The sequence below is a fragment of the Nycticebus coucang genome, chromosome 15 (assembly GCF_027406575.1).
Source record: "Nycticebus coucang isolate mNycCou1 chromosome 15, mNycCou1.pri, whole genome shotgun sequence".
Taxonomy (NCBI): Eukaryota; Metazoa; Chordata; class Mammalia; order Primates; family Lorisidae; genus Nycticebus; species Nycticebus coucang.
In genome coordinates this window covers 73,153,479-73,170,163 of record NC_069794.1, presented here as the reverse complement: position 1 = coordinate 73,170,163, position 16,685 = coordinate 73,153,479, and the positions used below count along the sequence as shown (strand labels likewise).

Here is a 16,685-nt window from a genome sequence, read left to right as displayed (position 1 = left end):
GTTTTATTATTATTATTATCATTTTTTGAGACGGAATTTCACTTTGTTGCCCTCAGTAGAGTACTGTAATATCACAGCTCACAGCAACCTCAGACTCTTGGGCTTAAGTGATCCTCTTGCCTCAGCCTCCCCAAGTAGCTGGAACTACAGGAGCCCACCACAATGCCTGGCTATTTTTGTTGTTGTCATTGTTGATTAGCTGGCCCCGGCTGGGTTCAAACCCGCCAGCCCCAGTGTATGTGGCTGGCGCCATAAGCACTGAGCCATGGGTGCTGAGCCTATTCTTCTTTTATTATAATACATGCTTATAATAATAGAGTGGCATATAACAACTTCTTAAAAGAGGATGGTGCCTGTGGCTCAAAGGGGTAGGGCGCCGACCCCATATGCCCGAGGTGGTGGGTTCAGCCCCAGCCAAAAAAACAAACAAACAAAAAAAAACAAAAAAAAAACTTCTCAAAAGAATCATCTAAAAATCTACAATTTTTAAAAGAATGCATTTGTTTTAATAATTGCATTAGTTGCATGTCAGGAAACAACATGGAATACTGGGGCACAGATTCTAGCACCCAAGCGCTTGCTTCCTCTCTGTGGTTTTCAAGTGAATTAATGATTAGGCCTTGGGCTACAATGGAAAGGTGATAGTCCTTTCAGTGGGGCCACTGAAACGGGCCACAGAAAACTTGCCCTAAGCCCAGAAGAAACCAAAGGCCCCACGCTGGGTTTCCTTAGCTCAGACATTGCAGCCACAGGGCCTGCGCCTGGAGGGAACTCTTCGCCCGGGGGTGGTGGGGCACCGAGGGCTGGCGCCGGGCTTGGGTGGGAGAGAGTACTCAGTTGGGGGCGGTTGCCTGGACAACGCGGCGGCTCCTTCCGACCTGGGCGGAGCTGGGGGCTGGAAGAAACTCCGTTTGTCCACGGTGTAGCGGGGATCCCAGGCAGTTGGTGGGGGTTTGGGAGTGGCTGGGGGTGGCTGGAAGGGAACTGGCCTGGGGGTTGTGTGTCGCTGAAGCGAATGGGAACAGGCTGGGGGTTGTGGAAGCGGGGCCAAGGGCGTGACGGGTGAGGGTAACCTGGTAGGGGGTGGGGCGTGGCCTGGGGTGGGGGTGGGGATCCGGGCCGGGGGCGTGGCCTGGCGTGGGCGGGGAGCCAGCCAGTTCGGCGCTTTCTCCCGCGGCTTCCCAGGCCGCCACCAGCTCCGAGGGGGCCAGCTGGAGCGTAGGCTCCTGTGAGAGCTCGGCGAGCTCGCGGCTCCTCCCGCAGTGGAGCCGGCTGTGGGGCGCATGGACGTCTTGGATGCGCTGACTTTGGAGACTCCGCCGAGTCGGGGCCGCGCGAGGTGAGGCTGAGCGGGGGGTGCGCGGCTGTTCCGGGAGGACACGGGGCTCGGGCTGCTAGGTAGAAACCGGGGCGGAATTGAGCTCCAGTGGACTGGTTTCGTGGCTTTACGACGTCCTGCTCCCAACTCTTCCTCCTCCTGCTCCTCCTCCCGGTTCTTGGAATCTGCCCAGGCTGCCCACCTGTGGGGTCTGCATCTGCTCGCTGTCCTGCGGTGGTTGCGCTGCGCCCTCCCGCTTGTCCAGCGCATTGCCCCGGGGAGGGTGTGCTTGTGGTGCTCCTGAAAAAGGCCGTTTCCAGCCGGACTTAACCAGGGAGACTACCCTGAAACTTTACCCCTCGCTGCCGACTGTCCGGGCTTGGCCTGTAAGGTAGCGCCTGGAGGGCGGACAAAGGTCGGGGAGCCTGGGGGCAGCCGGACCCCGCTTTAACGCTCTGCTTGGTCTCATCGAGTGACCCGTGCATCCGGAGGACCGCGAGGGGTACGTCTGGAGAATTTAACTTAGAAAACAAGTTTCTCCCCAGGTCCCAGGTGGGTCTTATTGCTTTGGGACCCGGCGCCCGCTGTCTCTTGACTGGAGGGAAGAAGTTGGCAGAGCTGGCTTGGTCCCGTTTCTGTTCAGGAGGTGGGGAAATCGGTGCAGTAGCCCCGGAAGATAGAAACCAGGGGTGTTGGGGGGAACTCAGGTGACCTGCGCTGGCGGGCCGCCCATCTGGCTGTGCCGAGTTACAGAACTTGAGTAAATGGTCCTTCCCTCCAAGTGCAAAAAACCAAACCAAAGCAAGCGAACAAAACCCTCGCGGTCATTCGCTTTCCATCATTGGAGAATAATGTTGATAAACAGAATAAAAATTTGAATTTATTCAGCACTTTTTAACAAGGCTTCCTAAAGCCTTATATTATTCGCTTCCCCCCGCCCCAAGTTTTTCTCTGCACCTCACCTGGTTTTCTGTTGCCCAGTATTTTTTTTCCTATTAACCCATCCTGTTCTTTGCTCTCCTTTATTCCACTTGCTAACAGGTGCAGGAAATTTTACTCAATTTCCCCCCCACCTTTCCCAACAAATTCTCTTTTTCTCCTGTCCTTCCTCCCCTGTTTTCCAAACCTCCTCACTGCATTGTTCTCAGGGTGCCTGTTAATTATGCACCCCTCCCCGTGCTGCAGGGCCTTGTTCCTGCCCCCCTCCCCCATTCTTTAGGGTTTTATGCTGCTGTTTCTTACTATGCAGCATTTTAATTTTCATCTACCCCTCCTTTGCCCCCTGCCCCACCTTGTCGCCTTCCCACCCGGTTCTGTGATACCCTTCTTTATTTGTGCTCCTGTGCAAGTTTCTTTTCTGTGTCTGCATATTTTTCCCTCGCTTCTCCTGGATAAGTACTTTACCCAGTCACAGCTTGCTTGCTGCTGCCTGCACAGCCTGCCTTAAATCAGGTTCTTTTCTTGTGGATTTTAGCATTGCTGGGTTCCTTGTACTGGTTTCCAATCAGCCCTCCATTGCCTTACACACAACCCCTCCCCCACCCCCCTAACCAGCCCCCAGAATCTGGAAATGTTGAGAGGAGAAGGAGGGGGTACATAGCTGCATGCAGCAGCACCCTAGATTATAGGACCTTCGCATAGGCTACAGTTTCTGCTTGTCTGCTTAAGTTTTCTTACTGAAGTAGTATGGAAGTGGTATCTTAGACATAGTTCTTGAATACTGTTAACATTGATAACAGGCAGCATTTATCAAACTGTGTGTGTGCCAGGCACTGTTTTGAGGGCTTGAGATGCAGCAGGCCTCACTTAAAATCCTCCTGACATCCCTATAATGTAGGATCTACTACTGTCTCCGTTTTTACAGATGGGGAAAGGGAGGCTCAGAGAAGGAAACAACAGGCCCTATTCTCACCAGGCAGTGGAGTTTCTGTCGTGTGACCTCTTGAACTCAGATATGCCAGGAGTTCAGCTTTGGAAATGAGGTCATCATTTGATATGTTTTATTTAGTCTGCAGTGTACATCAGTTGAGGGCACACATTCTATACCTGTAGGGCAGTGCTTAGAGAAAACCGGTTGCCAGAAGCACCTCAGAAAGCCCAGACAGTGCCCAGGGTGTCAGCTCATCCACTACTCAGCCTGCTTTCCCTCTCAGCCACAGGGAACCCTGGAGAAAGGGCTCCCTGACAGCTATTCCCTGTGTGCGTGGAGATTTCTGTTTCACTTCAGCTGCACGGAACTCTGGGGTCCCTGATAGCCATGGTGATTTTATGAGTCTTGCTTATCTCTATTTTATTACATAATCTTAAAGCCTCGCCCAAACATCCTGTTAGTCTTCACCTTCCTAGGAGTTGGAGGCAAGTATTTCTACTTTACAGATACTAGAGCAGAGCATAGTCTTTGATAGCTGGAAGGGAACCTACATCCCTCAGACAAGAAAACAGTGGCCCACAGAAATAAAATGGTATATTCAAGGGGAAGCATCAGGACGGTAATGCTGGCCCCAGGAGCCTGGCCTCATAGTTTAGTGGGTTGATCTTCCTGCTTGCTGCTGAAAGCAACCCACCTTCTTCCTCCTTCTTTCCTCTGAGCTAAGAGGCATTGGAGAGATTCATTTAGCACTCATCAGTGCTTCTTTTTTTCTTTTTGTTTGAAAGCTAAACATTTTTAAAATGTTTGCTTATGAGGCTTATAATGACATAAATGGCATAATGTCACAGGAGTATAAATTCAAATGTTTTAGAGCTATTATTATTTCCAAAACAGCCGGAAGCGACACCAAAGGTACATGGCTTTCTAGAGGGAGATCATATAATACACAACAATTTGAAAATCAGTAACTGGAATGTTTAATTGTATCTTGCATTTGCAGAGATGAATGCATTAGTACAAAGTGCTTATGTGATTTTCTTCATCTCTGCATGGCAAATAAAATAGCAGTGGAGGGAGAGCATGGAATAGTTGGCTGTTTCTGTGTTGGCCTCTGCTGTGCCCAGACCCTAGTCTGGACTCCCGCAGAGCCCTCCTGGCTCCCTTCTTTGTTAATCCCTCTCCTGGCCCCTCGGGGAGCCTGGAGGCTATTATTTACCCATGATGTTCAGCTCCTTCCGCAGTCAGCTCACAGAATTAAACCCTGATGTGTTGTGAACAATGGCTTCACTTCTCTGTCCCACCCTTCTACAACTAGAGGGGTGATCTTGTCCCATACTTAGGAGAAGGGAGGAAATGTTTGCATAGGTCACATCTGTGCTCTGTGGTGCAGGTGAGGATTGTTATAAATAAATAGCAAATTAAGTTTTACTGCTCCCTAAATGAAAGGGGGAGGGGTCAGGCAAGCTTTATAGGAAGTGGTAAGACTGAGTACTTGAATCCAGGGCTGCCAGGCTTAGGAGATCCTTGGGCATCCTTTTGCATACCTGTCTACTGTGTGTCTAGTAACTCCCTGAGGCAGAAATGGCACCACACAGCGTTTTATAAAGTAGATGGTTCCTGCTTGCTGGGCTGGAGGTAAAGCCTGAGAGGAGGGGCCATGGGACGAAATCCTGAGGACTCAGAGGAGTTCCAGGTCCTTTTTCCCTGCAAAGATGTGGGTAATGCTCTCTGTGCCTGAGGGAACCCTGGGGAGCTTTGATAACACTGCAGAATGGAAGACCTTGGTGTACGCTTTTCTCAGTGGATATATGTGGCTGTGGCAATCTGCTGTTGTCAAGCTGTCTTTTGTGCATGTAGGTAATAACCCATCCCATGGTCATCCTCTTAATGTCCTGAACATAAGGACTGTGTTGCTTTATCTAACCAAAACCTTAAAGGACTTTATTTCCTGGTCACAATCACCTCTGCTCTTTTTCCTGAAGCAGGACCACTCTGGTCTTTGGGGGACACATGAGAAGTCATGCATTGTAATTTTAGGGATGCTGCCTCAAAATATCTTCCACTCTAGCCTGTCAGATCTGGACTGAGAACCTCACCAGCTTCCTCACCCTCTGGACTCAGCCATAAAATTGGAGAACTCTGCAGAGCCAGATGTTCAGCTCCCTCCACGACAGCTCCCTCCACGATGTCCCTCTTAATGCCATGGCAGAGTTTGTTTCCTAAGACTGCAAAGCTCTCCCTGCAGAAAAGTAGAACATAGGTCTGTAGTGGCCAGACTGGAGAGTTCTGGTGGAGGAAAGCAACTGAAAGGTCTCTAGCCCCAGGTTAGACTGCTTCCTCAGTCTCTGGCCACTCTGCCCTCAGCCCCTCCCAGGGGCCCTGTCTGAGCAGCAGGAAAGGGAAGTCTTTGCTCACTGTCTGGAGCAGGTGCAAGGCCAGGCCCAGCTTTTATTCTTACAGCAGCAAGGACAGGAGGCCGGCAAGGATCTGGTACTACAGATCACAATCTTTGATCACAATCTTTCGCAGAAAATAGGAGCAGTGAGCGGTTTGTTGTACTTGAATGTTAAAGTTACAATTCAGGCTCATTAAACAAGTTTCTGAGGTCAGGCCCTAGGATTTAGTCCCCATAAGGTGATACAGAGGGAGTTTGTATCCAGTTTCCTGAGTCCTGAACAATTTATACATGTACTTTTAAACATATCTGATTTGTATGTTGAGACTCTCTATGGCTGAAAGAAAAAACAGCCTTTGCTTTAGAAATGTGCTCCTTGTTCCCTTTCCTGAGAGATGGAGTGTTCTTATGTGTAAGCTGCTTTCTAATTCATCATGCATCGCCTTTTGGGGGATTTATTTGGATTTGTAGATATTGCTATCATAAGTGGTAATGCCTTCCACGTTGATTTAGAGGGACAAATGTGTGCCTGACACTGTGCATCTTTTTTGAGCTAGATACTGAAATAGAAAGATTAGTCAGGAATAGCTCCTTTCCAAGAAGAGGGTCACAGTCCAGTGTAGAGAAAGAGGTGAATATGTAAGAGCAAAGTAGTGAAAAACACAGTGAATGTTGAGATGGGTTTATGCTGAGGGTGTTGGGGACCAGAGAATTGTAAGGTCCAGGAGGGCTTCCTAGAGGAGGAGCTGAGTATAAAGCCTGGGCTGAATCCTAATGGAGGAGCCAGCAGGGTGGCACAGGAGCTGTCCAGTCTCTGGGGACAGCATGAGCAGGGGTGGGGCGGTGAATTTCAACTTGTTGACTCTAGGTAACCTTGAACAGCCCTGAGCTTGTCAATCATGATGTATTCTTTGCACCTGGAGCATGGTTCTAACATTTATGACACTTAGGGATTTGTTAGAAAAGCAAATTCTAGGGCTCTCCCCTAGACCTATCGAATTAGACATTTCATAGGAGGGGCCCAGCAGTCTGTATTGAAACCTTCCATGTGATTTTTGTGCACACTCACTTTTAAAGACCAGTTTTAGAGCACATGCTTTCTAGAAGTCCAGACAGCCACTTTCTCTGACTGCCTAATGAGTGATACTCAGTGAACATTTGTGTTTTACCTGGTTGAGTTGTATATGGTTCCCCCCAGGTAGACAGCCAGCCACATTTCTTGGACTTCTTTTCCTAGTACACATCCTAACACTTCCTTTTGCCCACGCTGCATCACCTGAAATGATTCCTTAGTGTTTGGCAGTAGTTAGACAACCTAGTTCAGATCTTAACTCTGTTGCTTATCAGCTATGTGGCCTTGGGAAAGTCTTCACCTCCCTGTGCTTCAGGTGCCATATCTGATAAGTGAGTGTGGGACCTGTGTCCGTCTATTCCTGCTGCTATAACAAAATACTTCAGACCAGGTAATTTATAAAGAACAGATACTTATTTCTCACATTTCTAAAGACTGGCAAGACCAAGATCATGGTGCTGGAATTCAATGAGGAGTAGAGGCCTTCTTGTTCTTGAGTCTTTGTGTGGCAGAAGGGGTAAAAAAGGCAAAAGTGATAAACACTGGTGTTCTCCCATGGTGGAAGAGATGGAAGGGCCAGGCTGCTCTGAATCCTTTTGTATAAGGTCCTTAATCTCATTCACCCTCTTAATCACTTCTCAAAATGCCTCACCTGGGGGTTTAAGTTCCCACATATGAATTTTTGAGGGATACATACATTTAAACTACATACATTCAGTTCCCATTGCTCAGTCAGTGTTTCAGAAACTTTGCAGCATGGTGGAATTACTGAGGGTCTTTAAAAACATTGATGCCTACTCCCAACCCCCAAATATTGTAATTGGTTTTGGATGTGATCTATTTACTGAATTTTTTTTTTTTTTTTAGAGGCAGGGTCTCACTTCATCGCCCTCGGTAGAATGCTGTGGCATCACAGCTCACAGCAACCTCCAACTCCTGGGCTTAGGTGATTCTTGGCCTCAGCCTCCCTAGTAGCTGGGACTACAGGTGTCCGCCACAACGCCCGGCTATTTTTTTCTTGCAGTTTGGCCAGGGCCGGGTTCAAACCCACCACCCTCAGTATATGGGGCCGGTGCCCTATCCACTGAGCCACAGGTGCCACCCTTACATACTGAAACTTTTAAGCACTTCCTAGGTGCTATCTAGTTTGGGACCTATTGTCATGGACTGTGGTGAGGAAGAAATAGTTGACTCTTATAAAATGCTTAGAAGAGAATGTCTAGCTGGCACATAGGAAGTGCTCTTACCTGTCTGTCTGATGGAGGAGGCTTCCATGATTTTGTGATGGGAGGAGGAAGCAGTGGTACCATTCCGGTTGTTTAATGAATGCTTGTTGAGTGTGGAACACTTGTCAGTTTGGAGATAGCCTGTGTTCCTTTCCTTTGATCTGAGAGTTGGGATGTAAAGAGTGGCCCCAATGTGGTAGGTTTCCACATCTAGTCCTGTAAGTTTTCTGCCAGGCAAGGTACAGAAGGTGATGGTGATTACAGAGAACATAGGCCCTCTCTGCCCCAGGCTAGCTTTCCCAGCCCTGGGCCTATTTTCCTCACCTCTGTGTGGTAACAACTTGAATTTTTAGAATGACCAGATTCTAAAATCATGAAACACTAATGTTTTACAATGTGGATGGTAGTGTTACTGTGACTTGAGTGCCCTGCCTTCTCTCATCAATCATTTGTACCTAAAATGCCAGGTTTCAATCATACAATCTATCCTTAGATTTGCTTTCTTCTTGTAACTCATCTGTCTTCTAAAATCCAATGTCTTTATATTATAAATTATGTATTTCTGAACATTATTTGAAGGAATATATAATCTTTTTTGCACATCTTATCCTATCATAAATATTCTTTCCACCTTCATTCATTGTTTTATTCATTCAACAAATGTTGATGAATGCCTGCTTTGGCTCCAACACTGAGCTAGCAATTTTATCACTTTTCCTGCTGTGGGGAGGCAAACATGTTTCTCTCTCTGTCAGCATGTATAAAGTATGTCTTTTAGTTTTGATTTATAAGGATTTGTATTTATAATTTATATTTCTGTCTCTTTTAGTGACATAATTACTCAAATTTAATAATAGAACATCTGAAGGACATTTTTCATGTTGACTTCATGGGCCTTCTTTGAACCCTGCTGAGATTAATTAAATCAAACCCCATGCAACAATTATCCTAAAATATCCTGACAAGTTATTAAAACAGAGTTTACCTAGGACCATAAGACTTGAGTAAGTGACCTGGGATCCAAGTTTAAGTTCTTTCAGTTTTTCATTTCTTTTACTGTAGTATCAGTCCTGGGAATATGATCAAATTAATTCTACAAATGAGAAAGAGGTAGATTCAAATCTCGAGTTTATGATTTGTTCTCTTTCTTGTGGAAAAGTTAGATTATGTTTTTGGTTTTGTTTTGCTGTTCAGGCTTACAATTTACTGATGTCTGCTGTACATATAAATTTGTGTTGCAAATGGAGAGAATTGATTCCCTGTATTTGTTCTGCTTAAATCCTAAGCAAAAATCTACCACTGGGGACACTTTTGTGTAGCCAGCACACAAGTCAGTCAGTATTATGGTAAAGACTAGCCTCCATTGTGTAGTCTTACTTTTATCACTCCCGTTACCCACAGACTGAATAGGGTTTAGAAATACAGGCTGTCAAAGGACTTGCCCTGGCTTAAATATTCCATGGATCCTTCTGAAATAACATCCCTCAAACCCTCATTCAGAACAAAAAAGAAGGAAGGGCATATATTAATATTTGCAGCTTCAGTTATATTCAAAAGGATTATATATTTAGATAAGAAAATGCATTTTAATTTTAAGAGCTTGAGGTTAAGTAATTCAAAATATACTATTATTACTACTACAAAAAAAAAAAAACACAACACTACAACATTTTTTAAAATGATGTGTTTTAAGATCTGCCAGACCTGCTTTCTGTGCTTTTTTTACCTTTGACTTTTCTAAAACTAATCTGAAATCCCCAGAGTGGACCACTCAGCTCATCTTACTGAAGAGCCTGTTTGTTTGACCAAGTTCAGTTCAGTCCTGGCATTGGGGTGTCTCTCCATGTGTCCCCAGGCCACTGGTTTCCTGTACTTCCTGGAAAAGGCTTGGGCTCTTCACTCTTTTGTGTCCCTACTTCAGGACTTGGCTATGATCTTGTAGTGGTAGAAAATGCTGTGTGGCAGAGCCAGAATAATGTGCTGTGTGCTCTGTTGTCCCGTTGTGGTATGGGATGAGCTGCTGACTGTGGAAAGCTCCTTGTTGAGTTCAGTCTTAGACTTCTGGTGTCGCTTTGTGAATTAAACAGTAGGGCCTGAAAAAGGAAAGTGGAGGCATTTATTTTTCATGACAAGTTGTAGCAACATGTGAGTAAGAAGCCTGAGTTAGAAACTTGTAGCCGGTAGGCTCAGTCTGGTTTTGGGGTTATATTTGTAGTATTTCTTCTTCTTCTTTTTTTTTTTTTTTTTTTTGAGACAGAGTCTTACTATGTTGCCCTTGGTAGTAGAGTGCTGTGGTATCACAGCTTGCAGCAGCCTCAAACTCTTGGGCTTAAGTGATTTTCCTGCCTCAGCCTCCCAAGTAGCTGGGACTACAGGTGCCCGCCACAACGCCTGGCTATTTTTGTTGTTGTTGTTGCAGTTGTCTTTGTTGTTTTAGGTGGCCTGGGCCAGGTTTGAACCCACCAGCCCCGGTGCATGGTGCATGTGCCCGGCACCCTAACCACTGAGCAATTGGGTGCCAAGCCTTTGTTTTTTTTTTTTTTTTTTGTTTGTTTGTTTTTGAGACAGTCTCACTCTGACACCCTGGGTAGAGTATGGTGGTGCTTCCCCAAGTAACTGGGACCCCAGGCACCGGCCAGAATGCTCAGCTAATTTTTCTATTTTTAGTACAGACAGGGTCTCTTTCTTGTTGAGGCTGATCTCAAACTCCTGAGCCAAAATGATCCTCCTGCCTCAGCCTCCTAAAGTGCTACAATTTACACAAACAGCTATTTATTACAATTTATTACAAACAGCTGAGCCACACTTCCGCTGTTTTTGTAGTTTTTCTATATTTCTGATTTCTGTTCTCACCAGCCAGCATGGAGATAATCAGATCTGCTAATCCTTGAAGGCAGACTCAGCCTTTGAGATGCAGCGGGACCAGGCAGAATGTGCTGTAATGCCCCATTCCCTGGGTCGCCTTGGCTCTCAGAGCATGAAGATGCAGTTGGTGGGAGGGGCGCTCACAGGTTTGCTGACACTGAGCTCCTGCTCCTAGTGTCAGCAGTAACCCAGGTGGCACTCATCTCTTCCCTCCCTCTGGTGTCACTTACTCTTACTAAAACTCTGCAGAGTGGGAGGAGAGTAATGAAGGTAGCCTCCTCCAGACCCTTCTTAGGCTAGACCCTCTTGCTTTCAGGAAGTGGGATGCAGGAGAAGTAAGAGGGTGCAGGTGGCTTAGTGGATTCCTGCCCGTCTCTGTTATCTGGCTGTTCCTCCTGTGGGTCACCTGTGCTTCCTAAGAAGTAGGAGGAGAAGAGTGCTTCTGTGCCATAACACCTGCCTTCTGATACAGAGGTAATCTTGTTGGAGGGAGCAAGAATTCTTCCTGCTTTTTATAATCCTTATTTTAGTAAAATCTAACCTCTTTGTACCAAGTGCTTGCCCTTTATGGGTTCTGACCCAGAAGCCTTCAGGCAATACCCGGAAGAATGAGTGGTTTGACATTGTAAAGTCACATCTTTAGTTTATCACATTTTAGGTCTCAAACGTGTACAGAGGCATTGGTCAAGTCGTGTAATACCCCGTTTCCCCGAAAATAAGACAGTGTCTTATTTTAAGGTGTGCTCCCAAAGATGTACTAGGTCTTATTTTCAGGGGACGTCTTATCTTTCCTGTAAGTAGGTCTTATTTTCAGAGGATGTCTTATTTTTGGGGAAATAAGGTAGTATCATCACTGCCTAAATGAGTCTGATTCCATACTATAGTTTCTTACATGTCCATACTAACATATCTCAAGGAAGTTTATCACATTGACTTTCCTGGGGGCTATTATTAAACCTGCTGAGATTAATTAAATCAAACCCCATGCAACAGGTATTCTACAGCATAGGGATTTATTAAATTTCAGTGCATGCTGGACTACTAAATTTGTATCTAAGTAGGTGGTTATGTTTTTGTTGATAACCCTTCTATAGGAGTCTAATTATCCTTTGTAAATTTTTGTGGGTGGACACTACTTCTCTCTTAGTTTTACTTTCATTTAGGGATAAGGACTCTCAAGGAAGAAGGAACTGCCTGTGGTAAGTAGGGCTAGCACTGTTTTCTAGGTTTTCCTGAAAAGTCCTCTCTGTGGAAGCTGCATCTTCCCTTCTGCCCAGTGTATCTCTATTTCCTCATGTCGGGGCTTTTGAGGAACCTTTGTACCAGCTGAAGCACTTTTCTTCTGAGAGGAAGACAGTGGGTATCTCTGCAGATCTCTCTGGGATAAAAAGATCATTGTGAAAGGAGACTTGTTCAGGAGGTGCATCCACGGGGCCTTGTTCCCCTGACCTGGGATAGCCACCTCCTCCGAGTATACTTCTGGGTTACCTGAAAGATCTGGGAAGCTCTTTCATCATTATCGAGAGAGGATCGAAAAAAGTAAAAAACACCTCTTGAAAGTGAATTGTTTGTATTATTGCTTCTCCCAAACAGAAGAGGGTTCTTTGATGTGATTGTTTAAGAGAGAACTGAGTTGTCCAAAGACCAGTTATACCTGCATGGTTATTCTCTTCCTAATATAAGCTCATCACTGCAGGATTCAGGAAGAATTAGCACGGAACACATTTCTCATAGTTTTAGTTGGAAACATACTTTCCTGTTGGAATCCCACAACTTTGACCTCACAAACGTGAGGCGTTGAGAAGCCACACACTAACTGTTCACTAGTGCTGGGCGGTGTTAGATTCTCAAGGAATTGGCTCTTGTGCCAGCTGAGCTCAAAGGCACTTGGAAGGCAGTGCCCATTGGCTGCATCATGTACTCCCTGCTGCTGGTTTTGCAGGAGTTGAAGGAAAGATAGTGAAGTGGTGACCCTCATCTCAGAACTTGCAGGGCAGACAGATCTGACAGCACCTGCTGCATCCGAGGGGAGAATGGAGTGAGACACATGTGTCCCATGCATGGTTTTATAAGGATAGTAACCTCATCTTACATCTCTCTCACAGTGACGCAGATGACAAGGGGAGTGCTGTGATAGCTGGGTGAATGGTTTCAAAGGAAATGGGGTAGAGGCCCAATAATTACAGATGGCCTCATGGGAGGTGGCCGCATGTACATGATGGATTGGTTGTCCATGCTGGAATTCAGACAGACTTCCTTCTGCATTTGTCCTTGGTTTTCCTACTGAATCTGTTAATATCAGTGGTGAGGTTTGGGTATTCAAGAAGAGGTCTCTGTAAAATACTTTTGAACTTATGGATTAAAGGCTTACCCCAATCCTGGTGATGAGTTGTGTGAAAGACAAAGCTATGGTGCATAGATTGGCACATAGCTGGAGTGATGTTGGGACAGATTTTACAAAGAGGTGGCCAACACATAGAATATTTTAAAAATATTTTGTAAAATGTTACGGTGCATATTTTGTAAGTACAGGTACATTAGCTATAATTTCTCATTTTCTCTATGGTGACTTCAGGGGCAGCCCTGTATATTCCTTTTATTTCCTTTTCTTGCTTTATTGCACTGGCTATAGCATCTGTCTTTCACCATTAAGTGTAATGTTAGCTGTGTAGGATTTTTTTAGGTTTGCTTATCAAGTGAGGAAGTTTCCTTCTATTCCTGTTTTTCTGAAAGTTTTTTTTTTTAAATGAAGAATGAATGTTGAATTTTATTGAATGCTTTTTTCTGTATCAATGGGTATGAATATATGAATTTTCTTCTTCAGCATGTTAATATGGTGCATTACATTGATTAATTTTTAAGTACTGAACCAATCTTAGATTGCTGGATTAAACTCAAATGGAGTGGGGGAGGAAGACAAGATGGCGGACTGAAGCCAGCTTTCCACAGAGGCTCCCGTCCAGAAGGAGAATTAAGGGATGAAAATTTAGCAAGTAACCTGGTGGATTTGAGCTGCACCAAGAGAGAAGGTTGAAGAATGCACATCAACCCCGCTGAGGTGAGCTGCGATCACAAGGACACAAACAAAAGGTACAAAATCCATCACCAAGCGGACGGGAGTCCTCCTCTCCCCCATGAGACTGGCTCAAGAGCCCCACAAACAAACAAACGGGCAGAAATCAAAGGCCCTCCCACTACATTCCACGGGAGAGACCTTCTAAAAAATGGACCTACCTCCCCTACCAGGGTGCCATGGCGTCCTCCTGCCAGGCATAAAACTGTATAAAACTGTAAATATCCTTTACCTGTAACCCTGAACTCCCAGCACCCCCCTCCACTCACACTGAGGTCTGGAGGCCTGTTCCCCAGAAGTTCGGATTCTTGGGTGATTTCTCAAGGGGTGTGGACAGTGCCCGAGCTGTGGCTGGTCAGCGCTGACCCTGGGGCACGGGAGCGAGGAGAGAGCACTCGGCTGACAGGGAGCCACGACTGGGCGGCACTTCCCTGAGACATGTTGAAGCAGCCCTCCTTGGGCAGCAATACCACCAGGCATAAAACTGAGTGAAACTGTGTATCTTCCCCGCTTGCAACGCTGAGCTCCCAGCGCTCCCCTCCACTCTCGCTCTGGGGTCTGGGGACCTGTCGGATTCTTGGGTGATTTCTCGTGGGTTGTGGACAGTGCCTGAGCTGTGCTGACTCTGGGGCGCGGGAGCGAGGAGAGGAAAGTTGGTTGGAAGGGAACCGCTCCAGACCATCGGAGCGGTGGCTGTCTTCTGGCAGTGGTGCGGCCAGGCATAAAACTGTGTGGAACTGTGTGTGCTCGCTACCTGCAGCTCTGGGCTCCCAGCACTCCCCTTCACCCTCACTTTCCTTCGCCCTCACTCTGAGATCCGGAGGCCTGTCCCCCAAGAGTCCAGATTTTTGGGTGATCTCTCGAGGGGTGTAGACAGACCATAAACTGCGGCTGGTCAGTGCTGACTCTGGGGCGCGGGAGCAAGGAGAGAAGGGTCGGCTGGGTGCGAGCCACATGAGAGCTGTGGTTCCCAGAGGCGGATCAACAGCTGTTCTTTTTTAACAGCAAAACTCCTCACTCCTGGATATTCTGAAGCTACACCCCCTGTCTCCCTGGGCAACCAGAGGAGGCCACCCGTGAGTAAAGGATTTGCCTGAGGCTACTCACAAACCCAGGAAGCTTCCAGGGCGGGGCCGACTCAGAGAGGTAACTGAATACAAACCTCCAGCAGCAAAGACAGGACTTTTGAACTCAGAACAGCTTCTCTTCTGCAGTTGATTTTAGCAGGAACAGAGACAGAATCCCGCAAAGTTGTTCTGTTCTGTTCTGTCAGTAACATCAATCAGGAGCGGGGCTTAGCTTGAGTGAACGCCCCCTGACCTTCATCAAGCGCCCGAGGATGTCAAGCCTCACCTCCTCCTGCTAGATAGCAGCAGAGTGCAGAGGCCTGGCAGATTTCCTTGCGATTCAGGCAGGTGCAAACCCCTGGAGTATCTGCTCACTACAGGCAACTGGGTCAGCCATCTGCAGTGATATCAGTGACTGGGTCCGACAATGGTGCAAGGTGAGGAAGGAGGCATCAACCTTCCCAGACTGATCTATTTGCTAGGTGGCTCCTCCTGACTCCACGCAGCACTGGAGTAAGCAATATCAGCATAGTCACCAGACCCCTGTGACCCAGCTCCCAGAGACCTCTTGAACTCTCCCACCCAAGACAGGTGCTGACTGAGACAATCGATTTGGATATTTTGAACTGAACCAATACACTGAGGACTTTTCAGGTGGTGCTCTGGGTGTGCGGTTGTAGGAAGATTTGATTTTCCTTTTAAAATTGGTGCCAGAGGTGGGCAGGGTGACATAATTTCTGGTTTTTCTACACAGCTGAGACTTCAACCCAGAGTAAATGTTTCACTAGGGTTGAACAGAAACCAGCTGAAAACAGGACAGAACCACTTAGCCCCACCACACCAGACAGGGCCCCAGTTTCTCAGGCCACAACACTGTACGGGCCCTCGACAAAACCCCAGGGGAAAAACCAAAGGGAGTAAAACAACCATGGGGCGGAATCAGCGGAAAAACTCTGGTAAAATGAATAACCAGAATCAACCCCGCCAAGGAAAGATATGGCAGATGTAATTGAAGATCCCATTCATAAACAACTGGCTGAGATGTCAGAAATCGAATTCAGAATTTGGATTGCAGACAAGATTAACAAAGTGGAATTAGGAATTCGAGGAGAAATTCAAAAGTTGTCTCAAGAATTTAACGAATTTAAAGACAAAACCACCAAAGACTTAGACACACTGAAGCAAGAATTTGCAGCCCTCAAAGATATGAAAAATACAGTAGAATCCCTCAGCAACAGAATGGAGCAAGCAGAAGAAAGGATTTCTGACATTGAAGATAAAGCCTTTGAACGCTCCCAGACTTTCAAAGAGGAAGTGAAATGGAGAGCAAAAACGGATCATTCTCTCAGAGAGCTTTGGGATAATTTGAAGAAGGTCAATATATGAATAATTGGAATTCCTGAAACCTATGAAGTGACCTCGATGGGCACAGAGGCCCTTCTGCATGAAATTATGAAAGAGAATTTTCCAGACATGCCTAGAGATTCTGAAATTCAGATAGCAGACAGTTTCAGAACCCCAGCACGACTCAACCCCAATAAGACATCCCCCAGGCATATCATAATTAACTTCACTAAAGTTAATATGAAGGAAAAAAATCCTCAAAGCTGCCAGGCGAAAGAAAGCCATTATGTACAAAGGGTAGAATATTAGAATGACTGCAGATCTCTCTGCTGAAACTTTTCAAGCTAGATGAGGGTGGTCATCGACTTTTAATCTCCTAAAGCAAAATAACTTTCAACCCAGGATCTTGTATCCAGCTAAACTGAGTTTCATTTATGATGGAGAAATTAAATACT

General features: G+C 46.2%; 1 protein-coding gene across 11 annotated transcripts in view; it reads left to right on the top strand.

The window, feature by feature from the left end:
- The first annotated feature begins 1,167 nt into the window (after positions 1–1,167).
- The window catches only part of SPATA13 (spermatogenesis associated 13), a 155,524-nt gene continuing 140,006 nt past the window's right edge, over positions 1,168–16,685 (top strand). For all 11 annotated transcript variants that reach the window (XM_053563189.1, XM_053563191.1, XM_053563192.1 and 8 more), the window contains exon 1: positions 1,168–1,339. The gene's annotated coding sequence lies outside the window, so the exon portion shown is untranslated. The remainder of the gene's footprint in view (positions 1,340–16,685) is intronic.